General features: G+C 36.7%; 1 non-coding gene and 1 pseudogene across 1 annotated transcript; one reads left to right on the top strand and one right to left on the bottom strand.

Moving 5' to 3' along the window:
* The first annotated feature begins 5,479 nt into the window (after positions 1 to 5,479).
* Trnas-gga (transfer RNA serine (anticodon GGA)) lies at positions 5,480 to 5,552 on the top strand. The gene has a single exon. It is a non-coding gene; the product is annotated as a tRNA-Ser (tRNA).
* A 9,711-nt stretch (positions 5,553 to 15,263) lies between these two features.
* Positions 15,264 to 21,291, bottom strand: LOC138036897 (uncharacterized; annotated as a pseudogene).
* Between the last annotated feature and the right edge of the window lie 599 nt (positions 21,292 to 21,890).

Here is a 21,890-nt window from a genome sequence, read left to right as displayed (position 1 = left end):
TTGTAAATTTTATAAATTTGAGTGTGTAAACAGTTGCGTAAATCAGCCTATGGGCTGCAATGTGATAGTAATAAACACCTACTTTACTTTGCTTTGCTTTACTTTTATAGATTTCGTTGGTGATATAATAAATAGCCACATTAGTGGCCAAATATTTATAGCTGATTGTCTGGTTTTTTCCGCATTTCGACGTTTTAGCAAACTAGTGAGATCACTAGCAAAGTGTACAGCTTTCACTATTTATCTACCGGGGAGAAATACCGACCTACATGAAATCATTACTCGAACATACCGGCTAATTAATAATAACAACTTCATTTAATTCTCAATGGGTTAAGCACAAGCGCTCTAATTGGGCACAACAACTTCCTTCCTTTTCTTATGTTAATGATGTTGTTCCCATGCTAATTTGTACTAATTTGCATAAGAAAATCAGTGTAGCTTTTGTCAAAACAAGGTCATTTAAAGGTCAGGTAACTTTGCACAATGGTCTTTAAAATGGTCAAATTCGTTTCCAGGGTCCTCTCCTCGTCACTCGAGAAAGTATCCTGGTTGCGGGTCGTCAGGTGTCTGCTAGATTTTAGCAGATTCCAGAAAGATAATTAAAGGTTGGGCATGATAATTTTGTCTCCGTTAAACTCATCTACGGAATGCGAATTTGATTTTATACAAAGACACGTAACCAGGGAACTTCCTCGAGCGAGGAAGAGAGAGCACAATGGAAACGAGGATGTAAAATTGTCTATTTTTAAATGAAATGCCTGGAGTCTGAGAAAACACCCTCCACATTTTCTGATCTAATACTTACTACTTGAGCAACTTCATTTTAATAATTTAATTTTGCATTAAAATTAAGATGGACTTATTAGCCGCTCAATACACCGTATAAAATTAGATATAATTACACGTGACTAGGTAAAAAAGGATCAAAGAAAAATTACGTCATTTCCCGCGCGATCTGCTATCAATTTTTATCGTGAAACATCAGAAGCCCTGGTAGTAGGCACTATTTTGGCCCCACCTTTGCTGAACATGCATTTAATTCACTGCGGTTTTTAAAGATTTCGTTGATGACATAACGAATAGCAACACGAGTGGCCAAATAGATTAGTTGTCCTTTTTTTCCGGATCTCGATGTCTCAGCAAACTAGTGAGATCATTCGGAAAGTGCATTGCTTTCATTATTTATCAAGACCGGGGAGAAATACCGACATAAATAAAACCATTACTGGAACGTACTAGCTAATCACGAATTTCGATATCTTTCCATTTCCAATAGTTTCGCTTTTTTCCACAATCCCATAATACAGTTCATTTTGGGGGGTTATTTGCATTAAAACAATGGATATCCAGTTCACTGAAGCATGATACAGTCCCAAGAGTAATTAACTTGTATTGTTTTTATGTAAAGACCCCCCAAAACGTATTGCATTATGGGATGGTGAAAATAGTCAATACTTGAAAAGTGACGACTGATGGTGTCAGTAGCGATCAACTTGTTTATTATTGTTGTTATAATAAAATTAAGTGTCATTCTTCATTACAAAAATAGGGATGCCACGCAAGGTCAAATAAGAGGTTACGTTGTACCAAAATAAAAAATAAAAAATAAGAATAAAAAAATGTAGTAGAATGACATTTAGTTAAAGGCCAAAGTTCAAATACAAATTCAATGAAGAGTTGAAAGAGTTATCAGTTACTGTTGAGATTTAATTTAAACAGCTATGAGCGAATTATTAAGTGACTCATACAAATTTCTATACAGTGACCAGGTGCATCTCTTTGTATCTTTTTGACAGTTTATTTGGATCAATAAACTTACAGATCGTGAAGGCATGTCAGTCATGAGAACATCTTTTCAGGGAGTTGAGTTATTTTATTGTTATGAAGATTATTATATGACTCGCTCCGTGAGCAGGCAAGATGAACCAAATCCTGTGATGTGATTGGCGGGCAAGATGGAGCTATCGTGCCAGCTCGGGATTTCTCGCTTGGTTCCACAAGATCAAAGATCATTTCTTGGTGTTTTATCCCATTTAATCCTTTACTGAACAAGCTTGTCAAGTCAAGATGGCTGGATATTGGCCTCGATCTCTGTCTATAGACACCCAAAAAAGAACTTGGCGGATATCCAGCCATCTTGACCTGACGCTTTAGTTGGTCAATAACATGAAAGCATGGAACGTAATGTATAAGAAACCTTCTGCAAAACTAAGTAAAAGTAGGTGGAATATCAAATCAAAAAGAAAATACAGAACAGTTTGCTAGTTGAAGAAGACAACAAAGGGAAAAATAATAATGACGATAATAACAATAATAATAATGATGATGATGATGATGACATAATGATGATAATAATAATATGAAATCAAGAGTACTCCAAATATGGTGAACTTTTCTCACAGAAAAATGAAGTTTTTTCATAACCAAATGCAGTTTATAGAAATAAAGTTTTTCTCCAGCATTGATTAAGAAATTCCCCCCGAACGTTTCATTAAAAAAAATAATAATAATAAAATAAAATAAAACTCGAAGTGTGAAGAGTTCTCACGTAGTATTCGGAACCAGTTGACATTCTCGATAATCTGAGGGGTCTAAAATTCGTAAAAGTACTGTTTGGGAAATATAAAATCATTACTCGAACCTACAAATTACGAATTCATTCTTCAAAGAGGTAGCATTTACTGTTGAGATTTCATTTAAACAGATGTGAGTCACTTATAAAGTAACTCGAAGAAACCCTGTGGAGTGACGAGGAGCATAGCTATATAATTTAGTCACAGTTTATGTGGAGCAATAAACTTACAAATATGTTAGACCTGCGAGTCCTGGGAACATCGTTTCTGGGAGTTGAGTTATTTTATTGCCAGAGAGATCTCTAGAAATAAAAGTAAAGAAACCGTCTTCAAACCTAATTTAACGTAGAACTAATTCATCTTAAATCTACTTTTAAAATTATTTTCAAAAATTCGAATTAAACGAGAACAGTGATATTCATTCAGATTTAGGTTTTATAAAGGCTCATTCAGAGTACTCGCTGATTACAGTCTTACCAAGAATCCAACGCCCAAGAGTAAGATTTATCCAAATTGGCCTACTCCCCATCAACGATAGAAAGGTGTCTATTTCTAAACCTAGTTTTGGGGGAAATTAAACAACAAACCAAATCGGCTAACTCAATGTTCTACCCAATTCATACCCTTTAGAAAAATATATGTTAGAAAAAAAAATTGTGCCCGAGGTCTTGAGTGCGACCCTCAGGGCACCTTTTTTTTCTTAGCTGGACCGACCTTGGCCCTTGGCCGGTAAATATATCTATTTTTTCCTATGGTCAGGAAGCAGGTGCGATGGGGAGAGAAACCTTTTAAAAAATCGTTTAAAGACTAAGAAAATTATCGCCTGTCCTCACACTGTTTTACTTAAATATCAAAGCACACTTGTTTTATCGATAACGATAGAAAAAGTACATTTATCTCTTTTTGTTTGGGTTGAGACATTTAATGGGAGGTGGGTGGGACGAAGGAAAACAGAATTGAGAAAATGAGAAAAATGCCCTTGTAATTCCAAAATGCTTTGCAATTATAATCTAGCCCTTATATTTTTACTAAACTTGTTTAGTATCCATAAAGAGCAACACATTTTCTCTTTGTTTTCTGAAAATGTGTTATTATTCAATACTGGTTTCACGAGAAAGCCATTGAAATGACAGATTAAAAAAACTAAACTGTCAGCTGTCAAATGACAAGTTCAAAAACGCATGCACAAAATTTCAAAAAGTTGTCGCTTGCACAGTTAGTTTCTCACTCTTAAACGGATAAAATGTTGTTGATCGGAACATTTGCCGCTGGTGCTAGGTGCACTGATGAAGGTAAAATAATTAAACGTGCCTCCTTCAATATTTCCGATATTTGAATATAATAATAATAATATTATTATTATTATTATTATTATTATTATTATTATTATCATTAATGATAATAATAATAATATTAATAATATTAATATTATATAATAATAATAATAATAATAATAATAATAATAATAATAATAATAATAATGGGCCAAGTTATCCATTGGAAACTCTGTCACAAATTCAACATCCCATGCAAAGACAAGTGGAATGATCATGATCCTGAAGGAGTTATAGAACACGTTCAAGTAAAGGAGTTATGGGATTTCCGAATTCAAACAGACCATCAAATTGAGCATAATAGACCTGATGTAGTTGTTCTTGATAAGATAGAAAGATCATGTTATGTGATAGATATCGTGTGCCCTTTTGATACAAGAGTGCTGGAAAAAGAACAAGAGAAAGTGGAAAAATACCAAGAATTAAAAAGAGAGATTGGGAAAATCTGGAGCTGCCGAAAAGTAATTGTCGTGCCAATTGTCATTGGTGCACTAGGGACGTTCAGCAAAAATTTGAAAACATCGTTGAAGAAAATTGGACTAGATTGCACGTTATTACTACAAAAAGCCTCCTTGTTGAGAACGGCAAGAATCTTGAGAAGAATACTAGACACCTAAGCCATAGATCGGGGCTTGATGCCTACTTTACAAACCACGTTAACAACATATCGTGTGAATGAACGAAACAATAATAATAATAATAATAATAATAATAATAATAATAATAATAGAATGATGTATGAAATGGATCATATATGAACTGCGGATATGAAATCAAGTGAAGCTATGATCCTCGCAGTTATGAGAGCAATTTTTGCAATTACGTAAAGAAGCCTGAAAAATTAAGGACTTCAACGGGGTTTGAGCCCGTGACCTTGCGATACTGGTGCGACCCTCTAACCAACTGAGCTATGAAGCCACTGACGTTGGGCACTGGTCATTTGTGGGTTCTAATGTTCCCGTGAGGAATGAATCAACAATAAAATAATGTATGAAATGGATCATAAATGAACTGCGGATATGAAATCAAGTGAAGCTATATGATCCTCGAAATTTATGCAACTGCTTATGGAAGCCTGAAAAATTCAGGACTTCAACGGGACTTGAACCCGTGACCTCGCGATACCGGTGCTACGCTGTAACCAACTGAGCTATAAAGCCACTGATGCTGGGAGCTGGTCATTTGTGGGTTCTAATGTTCCCGTGAGAAATGAATCAAAGATGAAATGATATATGAAATGGATCATATATTTAACTGCGGATATGAAATCAAGTGAAGCTATGATCCTCGCAGTTATGGAAGCAATGTTTGCAACTGCGTAAAGAAGCCGGAAAATTTCAGGCGTCGCAACTGTATCGCGAGGTCACTGGTTCAAACCCCGTTGAAGTCCTGAATTTTTCAGGCTTCTTTACGCAATTACAAAAATTTCTTTCATAACTGCGAGGATCATAGCTTCACTTGATTTCATATCTGCAGTTCATATATGATTCATTTCATGTACCATTTCATCATTGATTCATTCCTCACGGGACCATTAGAAACCACAAATGACCAGCTCCCAACGTTAGTGGCTTCATAGCTCAGTTGGTTAGAGCGTCGCACCGGAATCGCGAGGTCACGGGTTCAAACCCCGTTGAAGTCGTGAATTTTTCAGGCTTCTTTACGCAATAGCAAAAATTGCTTTTATAACTGCGAGGATCATAGCTTCACTTAATAATAATAATAATAATAATAATAATAATAATAATAATAATAATAATAATAAGGTAATCATCATCATCATGATAACTTTATTTAATTATCAATGGATTAAGCACAAGCGCACTAATTGGGGACAACAACCTCCTTGCCTTTCTTATGTTAATGATGTTGTCCTCATGCTAATTTATAGTAATTTTCATCAAAACAAGGTCAACTCCATCCTCGCTTTTATTCAAAGGTCAGGTCGGTGAAATGGTCAAACTCGTTTCCAGGGTCCTCTCTCTTCCTCACTTGCGAAAGTATCTTGGTTGCGGCAACAAAAGAGACTTTTGTCTGATTGGTCGATAGTTTTGCTTGTACCCAGGCTTTTTGACACGCGTGCGCGAAATAGCAAACAAAATGGCGGCCAAAGATGTCTTGTTCGATTACTTGCTCCAGGGATTTTTATAGCAGCAGCGACATGTACACCTTTTCTTCTTTCGGAATAGTGGTATTTCAGTGGTAGAAGCTGATTTCTTTTAAGTCTTTCACTTTCGCGTGATCGCTTTTTTCGTCCGTGGCTTCATACACAATTGATTTGCGCAGATTTCCGAGTTAAAATGTTCCTGAATGTTGTTGTCATAGATAGATTGAGATGGTTGTTCAGCCGAGGCCGTGCTGTCAAGTCTGCTAAAGTAAGATTCGCTATTCCTTTCGTTTTGTATATAATCTCAAGCCACCATAAGCTAACGCAGCCTATTAAATGTCCTTTAAAAAATTAATGTATTTTACCTTCCTTCTTGTCCACAGATACCTTATAAGAAATGCCAGCGTCATTAACGTCTTCTTCTTTACCAGTTTCTAAATTTTAACTACTAATTACAATTAGCAAGGTGTGCGAAGGATTTACTAAGTCACCATGGATTGAAATCGGAGGGTAGATAATAAGGGTACTGTAGTAACCTGTAGGTAGTTGATGAATGAGCAAGCTATTGTTATTTCCTATTTTTCTGAGCCTTTTAAATTCGCTGGTTTTTCAGGAAAAATTATCTATTTTTTGTGCTCGTGGCTGGAGAAAAATGTAGTACGCTTGTACTTCATGTTGATTTAAAAACAATAGTTTTGAACTTCTCAGTGATGACTTCAATTAGGCATTTTCATTACTTTTCCTATTCAAGTGCAAATGCTGCAATGTTGTTCCTACTTTTAAGTAATAAAAAACCCGATTTTCTCATTTTCTGACCATTTTACCCAATTGACACCCTGTAAATAGCAATTTGTTTAAAATACACATTATGTGGAGGGGAAACCTCTGCAACGCAGCATGCCAAAACACTGTAGGAAGGATATTGTTTACCTATTGTTATTAATTTGCCAACCACAGGCTCACTGGCCTTTGAAACAAAGTGTCTTTTGTTCCTGTGGTTGGCACAGCAATGCTTGTCAACAGATATCTTCCCTATATATAGATGAACCTCTAACTCACACTGGCTCTGAACTACCGAGATTTATTAACTTTAAATTTAACAAAAACTAAATATCTTATCTTCAATCATCATCAGAAAGTAAATTTCAATGTACTTCCTTCATTAACTTTTGCTGGTCAATGCCTTGAACAAGTTTCAAGCTTTAGATACTTGAGTATGATATCTATATTGGCCATCATCTTTCCTGGCATGATCATATTCATTATATTTGTAACAAAGTTAGTAAATGTATTAACATCATCATTAAGGACCGTTAAGCATTGTCAGTAAACAAAAATTGCAAAATAAAGTTATTAGAATCATCAATGATGTTCCCCAACCACGAAATAGGTTGCCTTAGGTCTATTGAAATTTCATGATATTGCTAAAATGTACACCTTTTATTTATGCATAATTGTCTTTGTGGCGATAAACCATGTAATTTTTTTCCATTATACTGGTTTCGGAGCAACATAATCATTCAACTCAGGATACATCTTTACAGCATTTATTTGTTCATGCTATAACCAATACATGTACAAGAAAATTCTGCCTATCCATTATTGGAAAATACTTTTGGAATGACCGTCCTTTTCAAAATGGAAACAGCACATCTAAAATCCCATTTTGAAAAAGCAATTTTTGAACACTATTTTGTTCAGTACTGATTTCCTTACTTGCTGTTATGTACTCCAGTATTGCTTGTTTATAAGTTTAAATACTGCGACTGAATGGGATATCCTATTCTGTAGATTGAGTACTATTTAAATTTAAGAATATAATCTTGATATTCTTTGTCTGAGATAGTTGTTAACTTGAATGTATTCACATTATGGATTACATTCACAAATGTTTTCCCTGTTCATTTTGAAATGATTTTAATTAAGCATATCACACAATTTTTGCTAGGTAAAATGACTTTCAAGAATCAATTTGAACTTTCTTGAAAATTCTTGAAAAATAGGATGACAAAATTTGAATACACTTCCTTTAATGTTGTAATAATAACAGTATATAAATTATTTAGGTGCAACCCTTATAAATTTTGTAAATGGAAAGAGGTGAAGTGAATAATGGTAATTGTTATAGCTCTTTTTTTCAGAGTTAGTTAATAACTTGAAAACAGTCTGAAGTAATTGTGTAGGGGATTGTTTTTTCCGGGGGTGGGGGGGGGGGGAAATTTGAAAGCTTTAATACCGAAAATAAATTAATAATTTATTTAAAATAGGAAACAGGGTCTTAGTACAGTTGACTATATGCCATTTATTTCTATTGGTGGCATAGTGCATGTTATGTTCTCTGTAATATTTTCGGGTTTTAATATTCCTGCTGTAAGCAGTTTTATACAAATGTAAATAGTCCTTCACCTCAGATGAGCAAATTTTGTGCCAAGAAATAGATAATTTAATTATGAACCAGTGTCAATCTCCATTTTTTTCCCTGCAAAATTCGTTTACGATGTATCCACAATGACTGGGATTTTTTTAAATTTAGCAAAGCTTCAAAACTCACTAGGCAAGATATCGCTGGGTAGCATTAAGGCGATGTCCGATCAAACAACTGGCTCGAAGTGGCAGATTTCAATAGGACAATATTATCACTTTGCTGGTCACTTGCGCGCGCCTTGCCACTTTTAAATTTAAGCTCTTTAACTCAAATTATTCTTCTGATATTTGTGTGTCGGCTGTTAAAGGCGATTCCCGTATCACGAGTTATTTTCTAAGATTTGGCCACGAGAACGCATGAGCTGCCGACTTGAGCTTCGTTCTCCTAGTTAGAATTACTTGTGCGCGTCATTTCATCAATTTGAAACTTTCACAGCTTAGGGCAATACGACAAAATACAAATTGAAAAAAAAGCTTCAAATTTCATGCTTCTTCAGTGGTTAAATTTTCAGACGTGAAAGTTTGCCAAGTCAAAGACACAATAGGGCAGAATGAGATGATATCAGAATAAGATTTGGAGCCATTTTGTAGACAACACCATATCACATGAAACCTGCTGTGTTGAACCTTCCAATTTAAATGACAATTTCTTTACACAAATCTTTTCTTTGGTTGTTGGGCTTACTCCAGCAAGCGCGAAATCCCGTATCACGGACTATGACAAAAGTCTCGAAAAAAGGAATCAAAATGTTTTTTGCCAAGGAAATTTAAATAACCTGGAGCACTCGTAAAGTAAACCCTTGCGTCTTGGCTTACTCGGTTAATGTTCGCTTCATGATTCAAAATAGCACTATTTCTTCTCCAGAACAATTACCGACTCTACATCGACCATGTGGTTCAAAATTTCAAGGTTGGGAAGCTTTATAGCGAATTGAGATGTTCTTCACCAGTGGGCTCCCATTTTTCGACTCCATCTTGTAAGCTGATTTATCGTTTTCCTCGCTTTCAAACGCCAGTTTATCCATATTGGATGTAAACTCGCATTTCAATTTAAATCCGACTTACTTTATTATTAAACAGCACTCCATTCTGAGTTGAAGTCTCTTAAATAAGGAAAAACAACGCCAGGAAGGCAAAACTATCCTCTGCTCCTTGCAAGTTCTGCAGTTCATCGCCACACTTTTGACTCGCCATCTTCGCTTCATTTGTGATCCTTCGCCGTATTTCCCGTTGTATTGAACCAGTATCCGTCATAAAGTCTTTCAAATGACTCATCATCTTTGCATTCACTATGTGCCCTCCTTTTGGAAACAGCCGATGAATATTAACGATGCCAGCACTACATCAGCCATTTCTCATGTTCCCGCGTTTCGAATGAATTTGACTGAATTTCAAGGGAATTTCGGGGTGATGACGCGCATGCGCAACATTAGTCTCCTTGGTTGGTTGTGGCTCGTCAGGTGTCTGCTAGATTTTTGCAGATTCCAGAAAGATAATTGAAGGGAGGGGCATGATAATTTTTGTCTTCCTTCAACTCATCTACTGAGTGCGGATTTCATTTTTTTGTACAAAGAGACGTAACCAGGGAACTTTCTCGAGCGAGGAAGAGAGAGCACAATGGAAACGAGAATGTAAAATTGTCTATTTTTAAATGAAATGCCAGAGAGTCTGAGAAAACACCTTCCACATTTTCTGATCTAATACTTACTACTTGAGCAACTGCATTTTAATAATTTAATTTCTCATTAAAATAAAGATGGACTTATAAGGCGCTCAATACACCGTATAAAATTAGATATAATTACATGTGACTAGGTAAAATAAGATCAAAAGAAAAATCGCGTAATTTCCCGCGCAATTTCCTGTCAATTTTTAAGGTGAAACATCACAATCCCTGAACATGGATTCAATTCACTGCGGTTTTTATAGATTTCGTTGATGACATAATGAATAGCCACGCGGGGGGCCAAATAACGTCAACATTTTTGTAGTTGCCTTTTTTCCGGATTTCGATGTCTCAGCAAACTAGTGAGATCACTCCGAAAGTGCACAACTTTCATTATTTGTCAAGACCGGGGAGAAATATGGACATAAATAAAACTATTATTGGAACTATTATTGGCTAATTAAGAATTCCTTCGATGTCTTGCCATTTCCATTACTTGAAAAGTGACGACTGTTTGTGTCAGTAGCGATCAACTTGGTTATTATTGTTATTATTATGTAAATTTGCTTCTTTATCTCAAAAATAGGGACGCCACGCAAGGTCAAATAAGATGTTAGGTTGTCCCAAATAAGAAAAAAAAATGTAGTGGAATGACATTCAGTTAAAGGCCAAAGTCCAAATACAAATTCATTGAAAAGTTGAAAGAGTTGAGGTTAAGTATCAATAGAGTTATGACTTAGAGTTAGAGTTAACGACTGCCAAAATCCTGAATTCAAGATTTTGAGAGTCCAAAATCTTGAATTCGGGATTTTTTTTGTCAATGCAAAATCTTGAATTCAGGATTTTGGCAGTCCAAAATCTTGAATTCGGGATTTTGGCAGTCCAAAATCTTGAATTCGGGATTTTGGCAGTCCAAAATCTTGAATTCAGGATTTTGTCAGTCCAAAATCTTGAATTCGGGATTTTGGCAGTCCAAAATCTTGAATTCGGGATTTTGGCAGTCCAAAATCTTGAATTCGGGATTTTGGCAGTCCAAAATCTTGAATTCGGGATTTTGTCAGTCCAAAATCTTGAATTCGGGATTTTGTCAGTCCAAAATCTTGAATTCGGGATTTTGTCAGTCCAAAATCTTGAATTCAGGACTTTGTCAGTCCAAAGTCTTGAATTCAGGATTTTTGTCAGTCAAAAATCTTGAATTCGGGATTTTGGCAGTCCAAAATCTTGAATTCGGGATTTTGGCAGTCCAAAATCGTGAATTCAGGATTTTGGAAACTTAACTCTAACTCTACGACATAACTCTATGAAAATAACTCTAAGAATAGCTGTCCCCGAAAGAGTTATCAGTTGCTGTTATGATTTAACTTAAACATCTATGAGCGACTTATTAAGTGATTCAAACAAATTTCTATGCAGTGAGTCTGTGAATCAAACCCGGGCCACCTTGGTGGTAGGCGAGTGAGAGAGAGAGAGAGAGAGAGATTTTATTAGTTTTCCATTAAAATGGGTTTTAAAAACTAATTACAATCAATACATTAAAAAATTAAAATTAAGGATCTAAAATTCTAAAATATATTATAATGCTAATTAAAAACTAGAGAGAAATTCCTTTAAAAGTCTTTTGAAGATTGGTAAGTTATTACATTCTCTTATGCTCTCAACACTACGTCAGCCCTGCTCCCCTTTAACTGGTTTGCGAGGGAAGCCTAAGTTGTAAGAGTGCCAAAGGGTCCGCAAAGAGGAGCAACAACAACAGTTGTCAATGAGGACTTGACAATGGGACCGAAGATTAATCAAGACTAATCAGCTGACGCATGTTGTCCATAGCTTAACGCCTGTTGTTAACGACCTAAAAGAGCTTACGATGCCTCCTTGAGAGAGAGGAGTGTGGGGAGAGATAGAGAGATAGAGAGAGAGAGAGACAGAGAGAGAGAGGGAGAGAGAGAGAGAGAGAGAGAGAGAGAGATTGAAGGGCACTTTGGTAACGTGAAATGGGGCACTTTTGTAACGTTGGGGCACTTTCGTAACGTGGAGTCGGGCACTTTGGTAACTTTAGGGCACTTTAGTAACGTAGGGTCGGGCACTTTGGTAACTTTAGGGCACTTTAGTAACGTGGGATCGGGCACTTTGGTAACGTCAAAATGCCACTAAGCCACTATCTTTTCCCATGCTTTACACCTTCTTTAAAAAGCCGAATGAGGTACAAAAACAAGAACATTCTAGTGATGTGCCTTAAAGTAAGACATAATTAAATTTCTTGGTTGCTTTACAGGCCTCTGACAGACGTTGGCAAATAAAGATTTAGGGCATGGGGAGGAGTAATTTATTGTTGAAGATCAACCCTCCCTTAATTTTGTTCATGTTGCCAAAGTATTGCTTTCTAGCCTTGACAAGGGACTGAGCGATCAAGTCAGGTTTTTAAGTTAATGTTCCATCCATCACCAAGACAATTAAAGTTCCATCAATGAACTTACGCGTATCGTTCGCATTGTTAATTTCAACTTTTTCAAAGAAGTTGTCGTACGGTACTTGATGAAAATCAAAATAGGGCGTTTGACTTAGGAATTCAGAGTGTGTGCACACAGCAACCCCTGACAGGCAATCAATAAAACAAATAAAACAAAAACAAACAATAATTGAGTGTTTATGTATTGTAATTTCCAAAACCGGGTGTTATTAGAGGCCATTTATTTTAAATTTAATTGTGGAACCCATCCTGAATTGAAAATACCGCATTGTTACAGCTTAAGTATTAAGTGTGATAATGTAAACATGAAAGCATGCAATAATAGCTCATCCAATAATTTAAACTGCCAATCCTAACACCGAAAAATCATTCTTTAAGAATCTCATGCTACTTGAACCTATTGTAGGTTTTTTTAACCTTTACAAGAAGCGGAAAGCAAAATTTCCACTAATAAAGAGCACCCATACTAACAGTAATCTTTAACCACCCAAAAGGATGCCTTTAAAGTGCTCCTATGATCAAAAAATTCACTTTCCTTTTTCTTTCAGATTTTGAAAGCGTGTTTGCTTGAGACGTGACTGGCAAAATCTTGAGCTTCGAATTTTATGCAAAGGCTGTTTTCTTTGAGGGCAAGTTTAGGATTTCACAGTCCGACATTATTCACGTTCAAGAATGACCGATTTATACCTCAGAGGGTTGGATCGCGGATAAGATGGCGTCAAATACTCTCTAGCTTAAAATTGCAGCATGTAAACGCAGCTTATTATTTTAAAGTCTTAAAGTTCGAAACTCCTGTAGTGCATCATGTATTAATTTAGGCGCGTGCACACGAAATGCATTTTTAAACTAGTGAGTCTTTGACGTCATCTTATCCTTGATCCAGCTCTCTCAAGATTTTAAAGTTAGTAATGGCGGACCATTACTTAGGAAAATTTCAGTCAAAAGAAATAAAGGCTTAAAACTTCGGTCACTTGGTGTTCACTTATCGCAGTTTTAAAATACAAAGAAACAGTACAATGGATTTTTGGTCATAGTAGCACTTTAAGACGAAAAGCTTAGCGTTAATTCCTTAGGTCTTTCTAGACCCCTTAACCTTTACAAAAAGACGAAAGGCTAAATCTTTCATAATTTCATGAAAACGCCATCGCTTCAAAGTCTTTGCAACAATTCAATTACTGATTTCTTAACTACATAACCTTTGCAAAATAAGAAAAACGAAATGTCAAAAGTAACCACCTCTCAAAAAGCCGATTTCTTTAAGATATCTCGTGGTATTTGAAAGGTTTTGAGACATTTCCAGCCTTCGCTGATTTCTCATCTACTTAACCTTAACAAGAAAACGAAAAGCGAAAATTTCAATAATTAAAAGCGCCAATGTTAACAACTACCTTAAGAACAGAAGTTTAGTCTTTGTATTGATGTGCTCCGCTTTGTTTTTTTCTGAAGCACTTTTACAATCCCATTTATTTTGTACATGCCAATTGTTCGAGATTCTTCCTCTCCCATCACTCATTACAAAGAAGGCAACGCGCACTCTTAACCTTATCAGACGTAACTTGTACAGCTGCTCAAAAGAAGTCAAAACCCGCGCTTATCTTTCACTAGTTCGACCTACGTTATCATATGCTTCCAGTGTGTGGGACCCGTACACCCAAGCAAACATCAATCAGCTTGAAATGGTTCAGAGACGTGCTGCTCGCTTTGTATTCAAGAACTATTTGCGTCATGTCAGTGTTACTGCCCTAATTAAGGAACTTGGCTGGTCTGAACTATCCAGCGTCAGAAAGCGCGACCGCCTATGTATGATGTTCAAAATAGTTAATAACCTAATTCCTATTAACTTCAACGACCACTTAAGCTATTGTAAAACTGTAACCAGCCGTAATCATGCTAAAAAGCTTAACATTCTTGCTCCCCGCACAGACACTTATAAATTCCCTTTTTTTCCCAAGAACTATACCTGCCTGCCTTTGTAGCAAGCACCGCATCTTTCAATGCCTTTAGGCACCTAGTTTCGGTCGAGGCTATAGTAGCGATTAATTTTCTTGCAACATAGCATTTTCCAAGTAATTACACTGAAACTGAAACTGAAGCTCTTTTCCTCCCGCACATCAATTTCGCGACTGACGACACGACTCTAAACTTCTAGAGAGCTATACTGGCCAGTGGAACTTTTCTGTTCTGAAGACTATATTCCACTGTTGATCAGAACCATTCACCCACGGCCCGAGTCTATTCCTAATTATTATTAATGGCAATAAAAAAGACTTAGCGAAAACGCTCGAAAATCTTGTTTCATGTGAAAATGACCTGTTCGGACTGCAAGATTTGACTCTTGTCTGGTTTTTAGAGTTCAGCCCACCTTATACGCTTTTACTCTTACTCTCCAAGATCAACAAAATGACAGTGATTATGCTTCTATTTTCAATGCCTTTCAGTAGAATGCAAACTCTGAAACTCATGGAAAGTGTTGTGTTTTTAGATTGGAATCAAGCATCGTGCAGTATCAATTTTCCTCCCCTTCTTTTCTGTTTAAAGTTAAAGCACTAGGGATAATTGAGTGCAGCAAAAAAAATAAATACGTCATTTCAGAGAGTTGATTTTCAAATTGTACAAGATAATTAATTTGTGCATTAATACTGAAAGGCGCCTGAGAAATTAAACTTGGGACATCCTAATTCAATTGCTTTACCTGCAAGAGTTATTTTTAATTAATCTCCTTTCATATTTCAGACGGTTCACAAGTTGATTTATGGAAAATTTGTTGAGAAGCTCCTTTCCCTCTTCTTCTTTTTCAAGACGTTCCTTAATGGCAGGCTTTGAAACAACACCTCCCCTAACCATAGTACCACACATTCGTAGAAGAACCTTCCTTTCGTTATCACTGAAAATATTCTTGCTAAGGTAACTTGAATTTGATGGTCCAACAACATCTGATGAATTGCAGGATTCTTTCGCGTCAGAAGCTTTAAAAAAGCGTGACATTTTAGCAGAAAGAGTTTCTACCTGTTCAGGAGGCTCAGTTTCAGGCATACAATCTGCAATCTCGGGATTACATGTACTGTTGCGCCATTCACTTCTAATTCGATCGCACACTCTCTTAGCATCCAGTTGCTCTAGAGCAGCATGGCCTTGTATTTTTCCCCTCACGACTTCCATAGTGACTGACTTTTCTTTGATTTCCTCTGAAAACAGCTCTTTGATAGCATTCACATCCTCTTCCTTCCATGTCAAACGCTCCTTCGTCAAACATTCTTGGGACAAGCTCTTGGTGGCTGTTGCAGTTGTGTTATGTGACACAGGTTTCTTCTGTGGTTTTCTCATGATAGAGGAAAGGTTATTGGCAGCCTCAACACATGCCTCTTCTTTTTCACGCAGGCGATAAAACCTTTCTGCTGTGGATGGTTTGTGACCCATCAGATCAGCGAGATCACCTTTCAGGTCTTTGTGATCTTCATGCACCTTTGTCACGGTTGATTTGCGAAATATTGTGGAGCAAACATGTCCTTCCATCTCCGCCTTCTGCCATGCAGAATCAATAGCTGTTGAAATTTGTCCTGATTGTAACTTCTGTCCGTTCCACGACAAGAACACAAAGGATGGTGAGTTGCTGTCCTTCTCACTGCTTGAAATCGCCACACAGCTTCGCACTTCATTGACATAGACGTCCAGGTAAGAGAATAAAGTTGGAGTCAACACAACACGGGCGGGTCCATGTACGTCAGCAGTTTTGTGGTTCTTCACACTTATTAACATGCTTCCTTGATTGGTCTTTTTGACTTTCTTGAACTCCTCAATGGTCATATTAGCTAACACTCCAGACCTATGAGCATTTGCAATCGTCATTTCCGTCAGAATGAAATCTCTTATCAGAGTGTACATAGACTGATTTACTTTCAAGCGCATGCGCTCCACTCAGTTGGCCAATATAGGAAATCGCGGTTCTTGCAGATTCACTACGTTCAAACTTTGACACCATTTCTGGCGTAACTAACTTTTCAAGATCTTCATTTTGTTTTTCTAAATGTCTGCGGTTACTATCCTTCTTGTAGGAGGATGACCATAGACGTGCTTTTTCTTCAATTTTTTGGATCGTGTCTGCATTAACTGTTACGCTTGATGGCTCCTCTGTTCTAACAAAGGAGCAAAAGTTCCTAAGACTTCCTAAGCAAGTGAGCTCTCACTGTATCTGGCTTGTACATTTTCTCTGCATAATCTTTAAGAAATTTGTCCCGAATCAAATTCTTATTAAAGAGAGAGGACAACTTTCTCTCGGAGTCAATTGTGACAAGCATCTTACGAACTTGAGAGCAATGCTGTTTTGCCATTTTTTCATCCCTCCTTCCACCATCTGCTGTTTGTAGCCACTGGCAAAAATCCCTGAACGTTTCTTCTTCATCCATCACATTTTCTTCTTCCTCAACATTATCTGTCTCTTCTACGAGTTCCATTTCATTTTCTTCACATAACTGTTCATCCAATTCTCCCATTTCACAATCTCCTGTGTTGTTCGACGATTGTCCATGCTCTACTACAGGGTTTGATGGTACTGCATCCAATGGTTGCCATGTTTTGAGGGCACGCGCATCCCTTAAAATCTGTTTATAAACAGGAGATCCTCTTTTAATGTCCTTGTGAACTTGCTGAATGTGGTTAGGGAGGCGCTTGACAACCGCATGACATCCCGCGATAGGACAGGCCCTGTGGCAGTGATAATCCTTCCTTTTCTTCTTCTTCTTCTTCTCCTGCAGAGTTTTTTCTGTGGCAGTAAAGGCTTTGAGGGGAAACTTTTCCTTATTACAAAACTGGAAGTCGCCTTATTTGCCCTTTCTTTTGTCCATTTATGGACCTTCCCTTAAATGCCGGGGAAGGTGGATGACACTCGACTTGCAGCCTTCTAACGGGCATCTGCGTGCAACTCTTTTTGTCGTCTTTTTAACGCTTTCTTCGACTACATGGTCCTCATCGTTGCTGTCCCATCCATCACTAGAAGAATACTCCTCTGAGGCTTTCGAACATTCAGATGGAGAGTACATATCTTCGTCACTTAAACCTCCACTGTAACCATGACCTGGTTCTTTCGGATAAGTGACCCACTCATTTCTGAGGTTTTCGAGGCGTTGCATGTGCTGCAGTACACAAGACAATGAGTATGTGTTAAAGATACAAGTACAATTAAAGCTACAGTGTGTATGCTAGGACTAGAAATTACCACTAATGACTTATCCATTCATACATTTTACACCATACTGGGTAACTCCCAAACGGGAGTTATTTTTCAAAGCCAGGAGGTGGATTATCCTAATCAGGGTATTATTTTAGCTGTGGTGAACGGTGTTCACGTTTCAATGCATGGAGCATCACATCCATTAAGAGGCAGTGGGCCATTACCGGTAGGCACTGTTGCCAATAAACACTCGCGTCAATACATAAACAAAATTCATATCTTTGTGATGCCGTGGAGTATCTCTATCAACATGTATGCTGATTTCACAGACCACGTTCTACTTTACACAGTCTGAAGACTAATGAAACTCCTACAAGTGTACTTTATACATGCCACAACAGGTTGCAAAATTGGTGAGACACTATTATAAAAAAATAAAAATAAAAAAACACGTTTTCTAGCTTTTCATACCTGCCGGATCTAGAATTACAACCTTTTCATCTTCCCCCCTCCCTCTCCCCCTTTCAATGTTGGGGTCATTCCACAGTATTCCGACTGTTGTGGAGGGGAAATTTAGAGGCACAGATCTTGTTATAGTTTAATAAGAATTTGTCCTTTACTTCTCATAACCTATTGAGGCTTAAGATCATCTACAAAGCTTTACTTGTGGCTGTCCTGCTTTTCTCCAAAATGCATTTGTTAGATCATAGAGCTTAAAAATATGGCCGTTGCAGAGGGGAACAGAAAACTTGGTGTTTTGTTTGTTTTTAGTTTTATTAGCAGATTCTCTGAATTCTGAAATATTACCTAGAGTCTAGTAGGCTGATGCTTTTTCTCAATTTAGATTAATTGAAAAGATCACAAGAGGAAACTTAAATAGTTACGGTTTTCTCAATGAGGTAGGATTTGAAAACAACATCTACTGTTGCAGAGGGGAAGTTGGAGAAGGGAAAATTTTTCAGAAGATCATAAGCAAGAAGTTTAAAGCGAGTGATAACATCCACACTTTAATGTTTATACAACAGTTTCACATTTGCTTTCAAATAACTGAAGTTTTTCAACATTTTGCACAATATTTGCACTGTGTCAGAAACAGTACTGTGATAAAAATTCAAAATCATGCATTAGTAATGCATACATGTAACCTTGTTAAGATTAATTGGCACAAAAACACCTTAAGATAATAAGTGATCAGAAAAACCTGACTGAGAGTTCATAAGTTCAATAATGACCACTGTTCCTTGAGTATTTTCAACATTAACAGAAAACAACCCTTCAAAAGAAAATCAGTGCCTCTGGATATAACGGAACACTTTTTTAACTTGCTCATGCTCCATAATTTTAAATGGACTGTTGCCTATCAAATGAACGTGTCCAATTTTGCATCTTGGCATTAGCATGACGAAAGAAATATAATTACATGCATTATAGCTACAGGTATTTTCACCAGTTTTGTTGTACTGACTGCCATTTTAATTTAAACACGATTTACCTTATGGATTGCTGAAACACAACCTGGGTGCTGAACTTATGATAGAAAAATGATATATCTTGTTAATGTAAACATCATAATTTTCAGTGAAATCATTATCAAAAGAGAATTTACCTCCACAGAATTCCCCTCCACAACAAAATTTAATGAATCTCTCTTGGCTATTGTTTAAAATAAATTATCTTTTCAAACATAATACAACTAACCCTTCACCTAAAATTAGAAGATTTGAAAACATGAAAGTTGACTTTGTCATTTACAAACGCACCAACAAAACTTTTAGGCTTCAAAACGTTGCGGAAGGGAAAAGAGCATCCAGAAGGCTGTCTGCAGGGGCCATACTGATAGAAATGTAGAGTTTGGCCAGTGTCTAAGTTACTTAGTCTGGAGTAGTATGTGTCCCAAACCAGTTAACTAAAATTGCTGTTTTCTTTTTTATATTCTACCAACATAAAACTTTCCCCTCGCAACAGCTGTTATCATTATTTTACATAATTTATGATAATTTATGCATAAACAACAATTCATATCAAACAATTCTAGTTGTTTTCAAAAGCCTTATTTAACATGTTACCCATTTATCAGAAAATTGAGCAATTTAAGCAAATTTATATCTCGTCCAAATTACTGTGGAATGACGGGTTGACTGTTGAAGATTTCAGCATTTTTTTGGTATAATTTTGCTAGCAACATTGATAAGGGGGAAGGGGCTGCAGTGTGTGAGATATTAGGTAAATGAATAACACCAAAAGAAGATCAAAAATAGTGTGTCCACTATTTTTGCAACTTGTTGCAGTATTGTGTTTAGACCCTAAAACTGTAGCTACCCTTGCAAAATTATTTACACTTGTAAAAGTTTCATAAAATTAATGAGCCCTTAGTCCATTGTGAACAGTAATGTTACATATATGTTGGTACACTTAAAAGTTTATTTATATTGACACTTTGAATAATAGAAAACAGAACTTGATTTCTGATAAAACAATCTAAAAAGGGGAATTAAGCTGACCTGCCACATCATTACAAATTTGAAGGTAATCTTTTTTGAAAGTAATTCAAACTAGTTAAAACTAGGGAAGCTAAGAGATGGTCATCATTTTCATAAAGCCCCTCAGAAGCTGTCCCAGAGTTAACTCTACTTTATGCCACATAATTTTTATGATAAAAATGATTCACTAACCTTTTTAATAAGCTTTTTGTTTCCTCCCATAATCGCCTTTGCCAAATCTGATTTGGCCTCAATAACTTTGCCCATAATAGGAACCTGTATAAGATAATAGTGGGTGAATCTAAGGATGATAAATCCTAAGCCATTTACTGTTTATAAAGTAAATATAAAAATTTTAAGCTTGGTAGTGAATGAATAACGTATGATCAGCATCATCATGTCATGAACATGACACAAAAAGACTAATATTAATTTAAAGCCAGTTATTTAAACAAATTCTAACTTAGACTGAGGTTTAAAACATCAATTAAATAAAAATGGTAATAGTGTATTTAGCACTGGGGCACTAATTGGGGGAACTGCTGTACAGAAATCAAATCAACACAATTGGTTTTTGAGGAGAGGGGACTGAAACCGCAGTACCTGGAGAAAAACTTCTTGGAGCAGGGTAGAGAACCAACAAACTCAACCCACATGTGACGCCGAGTCTGGGAATCGAACCCGGACCACATTGGTGGGAGGCGAGTGTTCTCACTACTTCTTCTTCATCGCTGTTCTCTTTGTTAATCAGATCTTGTATTACGTGGGTTGTCAAACAGATAAATGATTTTATTGTCATAATGTTCAAAATGTTTTAACTTTACTTTTCGCATAAATTCCTGAATCGCACATCAGAGTCATAAATCGGTTCAAAATCCGTCCGGACCAAAAACCACTATCATCACAGTCCTTTTGCCGAAGACAGAAACGAACGATCAGAAAAATATATAAACAGGAGAATTCTCATAGTGTTTATACCAGCTATTACCTACAAATAACTGACGGATGGCCTGTCTGATATGCAAGAAAAAACCATGAATTTTGACACATACCTTCTTCTTCGCCTCCGCCATCTTGCGATCGACCACTTGTTTCCAGTCTCCTCTCCGTTTACTACATGGAGGTCCCCTAACCCAGAGGCGCCACAGGTGTAAATTACAAAGATGTTCAAGGCATATTTTTTCCCTCGGATGTTTTACGAAGGGTTGTGTGTAAAGTAAAAGGAATCCGATGACGAAAATAGGAAATAAAGGATGAACACATCTCAACGACAACTTCTTTATTATACTCTGTGCTTTAACTTTTTTTGTCTGTTTGAGAATGATGTTGGCCTGTTGAAGTCGATGTTAACGGTCCTCAACATTATATAAGATAAGGCGTTGCTTTGCTTGGAAAGTTATCAGCACTTCTGATATGGCCCGCTTGACCGTTACAAAAGTGCCCTAATCCTTGACGAAAATAGTCATTACTGTTCTTGCCCTATGAAAAGACACTGACTAATAGAAGTGCTGTGGAATAAAAGCTTCTTTTACAGCTAATACTTAAAAAGAAACAGTCTTCCAAATAACTTCAAGTATCAATAGTTTTCTTACCATCTAAAATCTGAAAAGTAGGGCACTTATGTAACCCGGCTAACTAGCTCCAATTAAACGCCAAAATTTTCCTGAAAAGA

Source organism: Montipora capricornis, unplaced genomic scaffold (assembly GCF_036669925.1).
Source record: "Montipora capricornis isolate CH-2021 unplaced genomic scaffold, ASM3666992v2 scaffold_63, whole genome shotgun sequence".
Taxonomy (NCBI): Eukaryota; Metazoa; Cnidaria; class Anthozoa; order Scleractinia; family Acroporidae; genus Montipora; species Montipora capricornis.
This window is presented reverse-complemented; position numbering and strand designations above follow the sequence as displayed.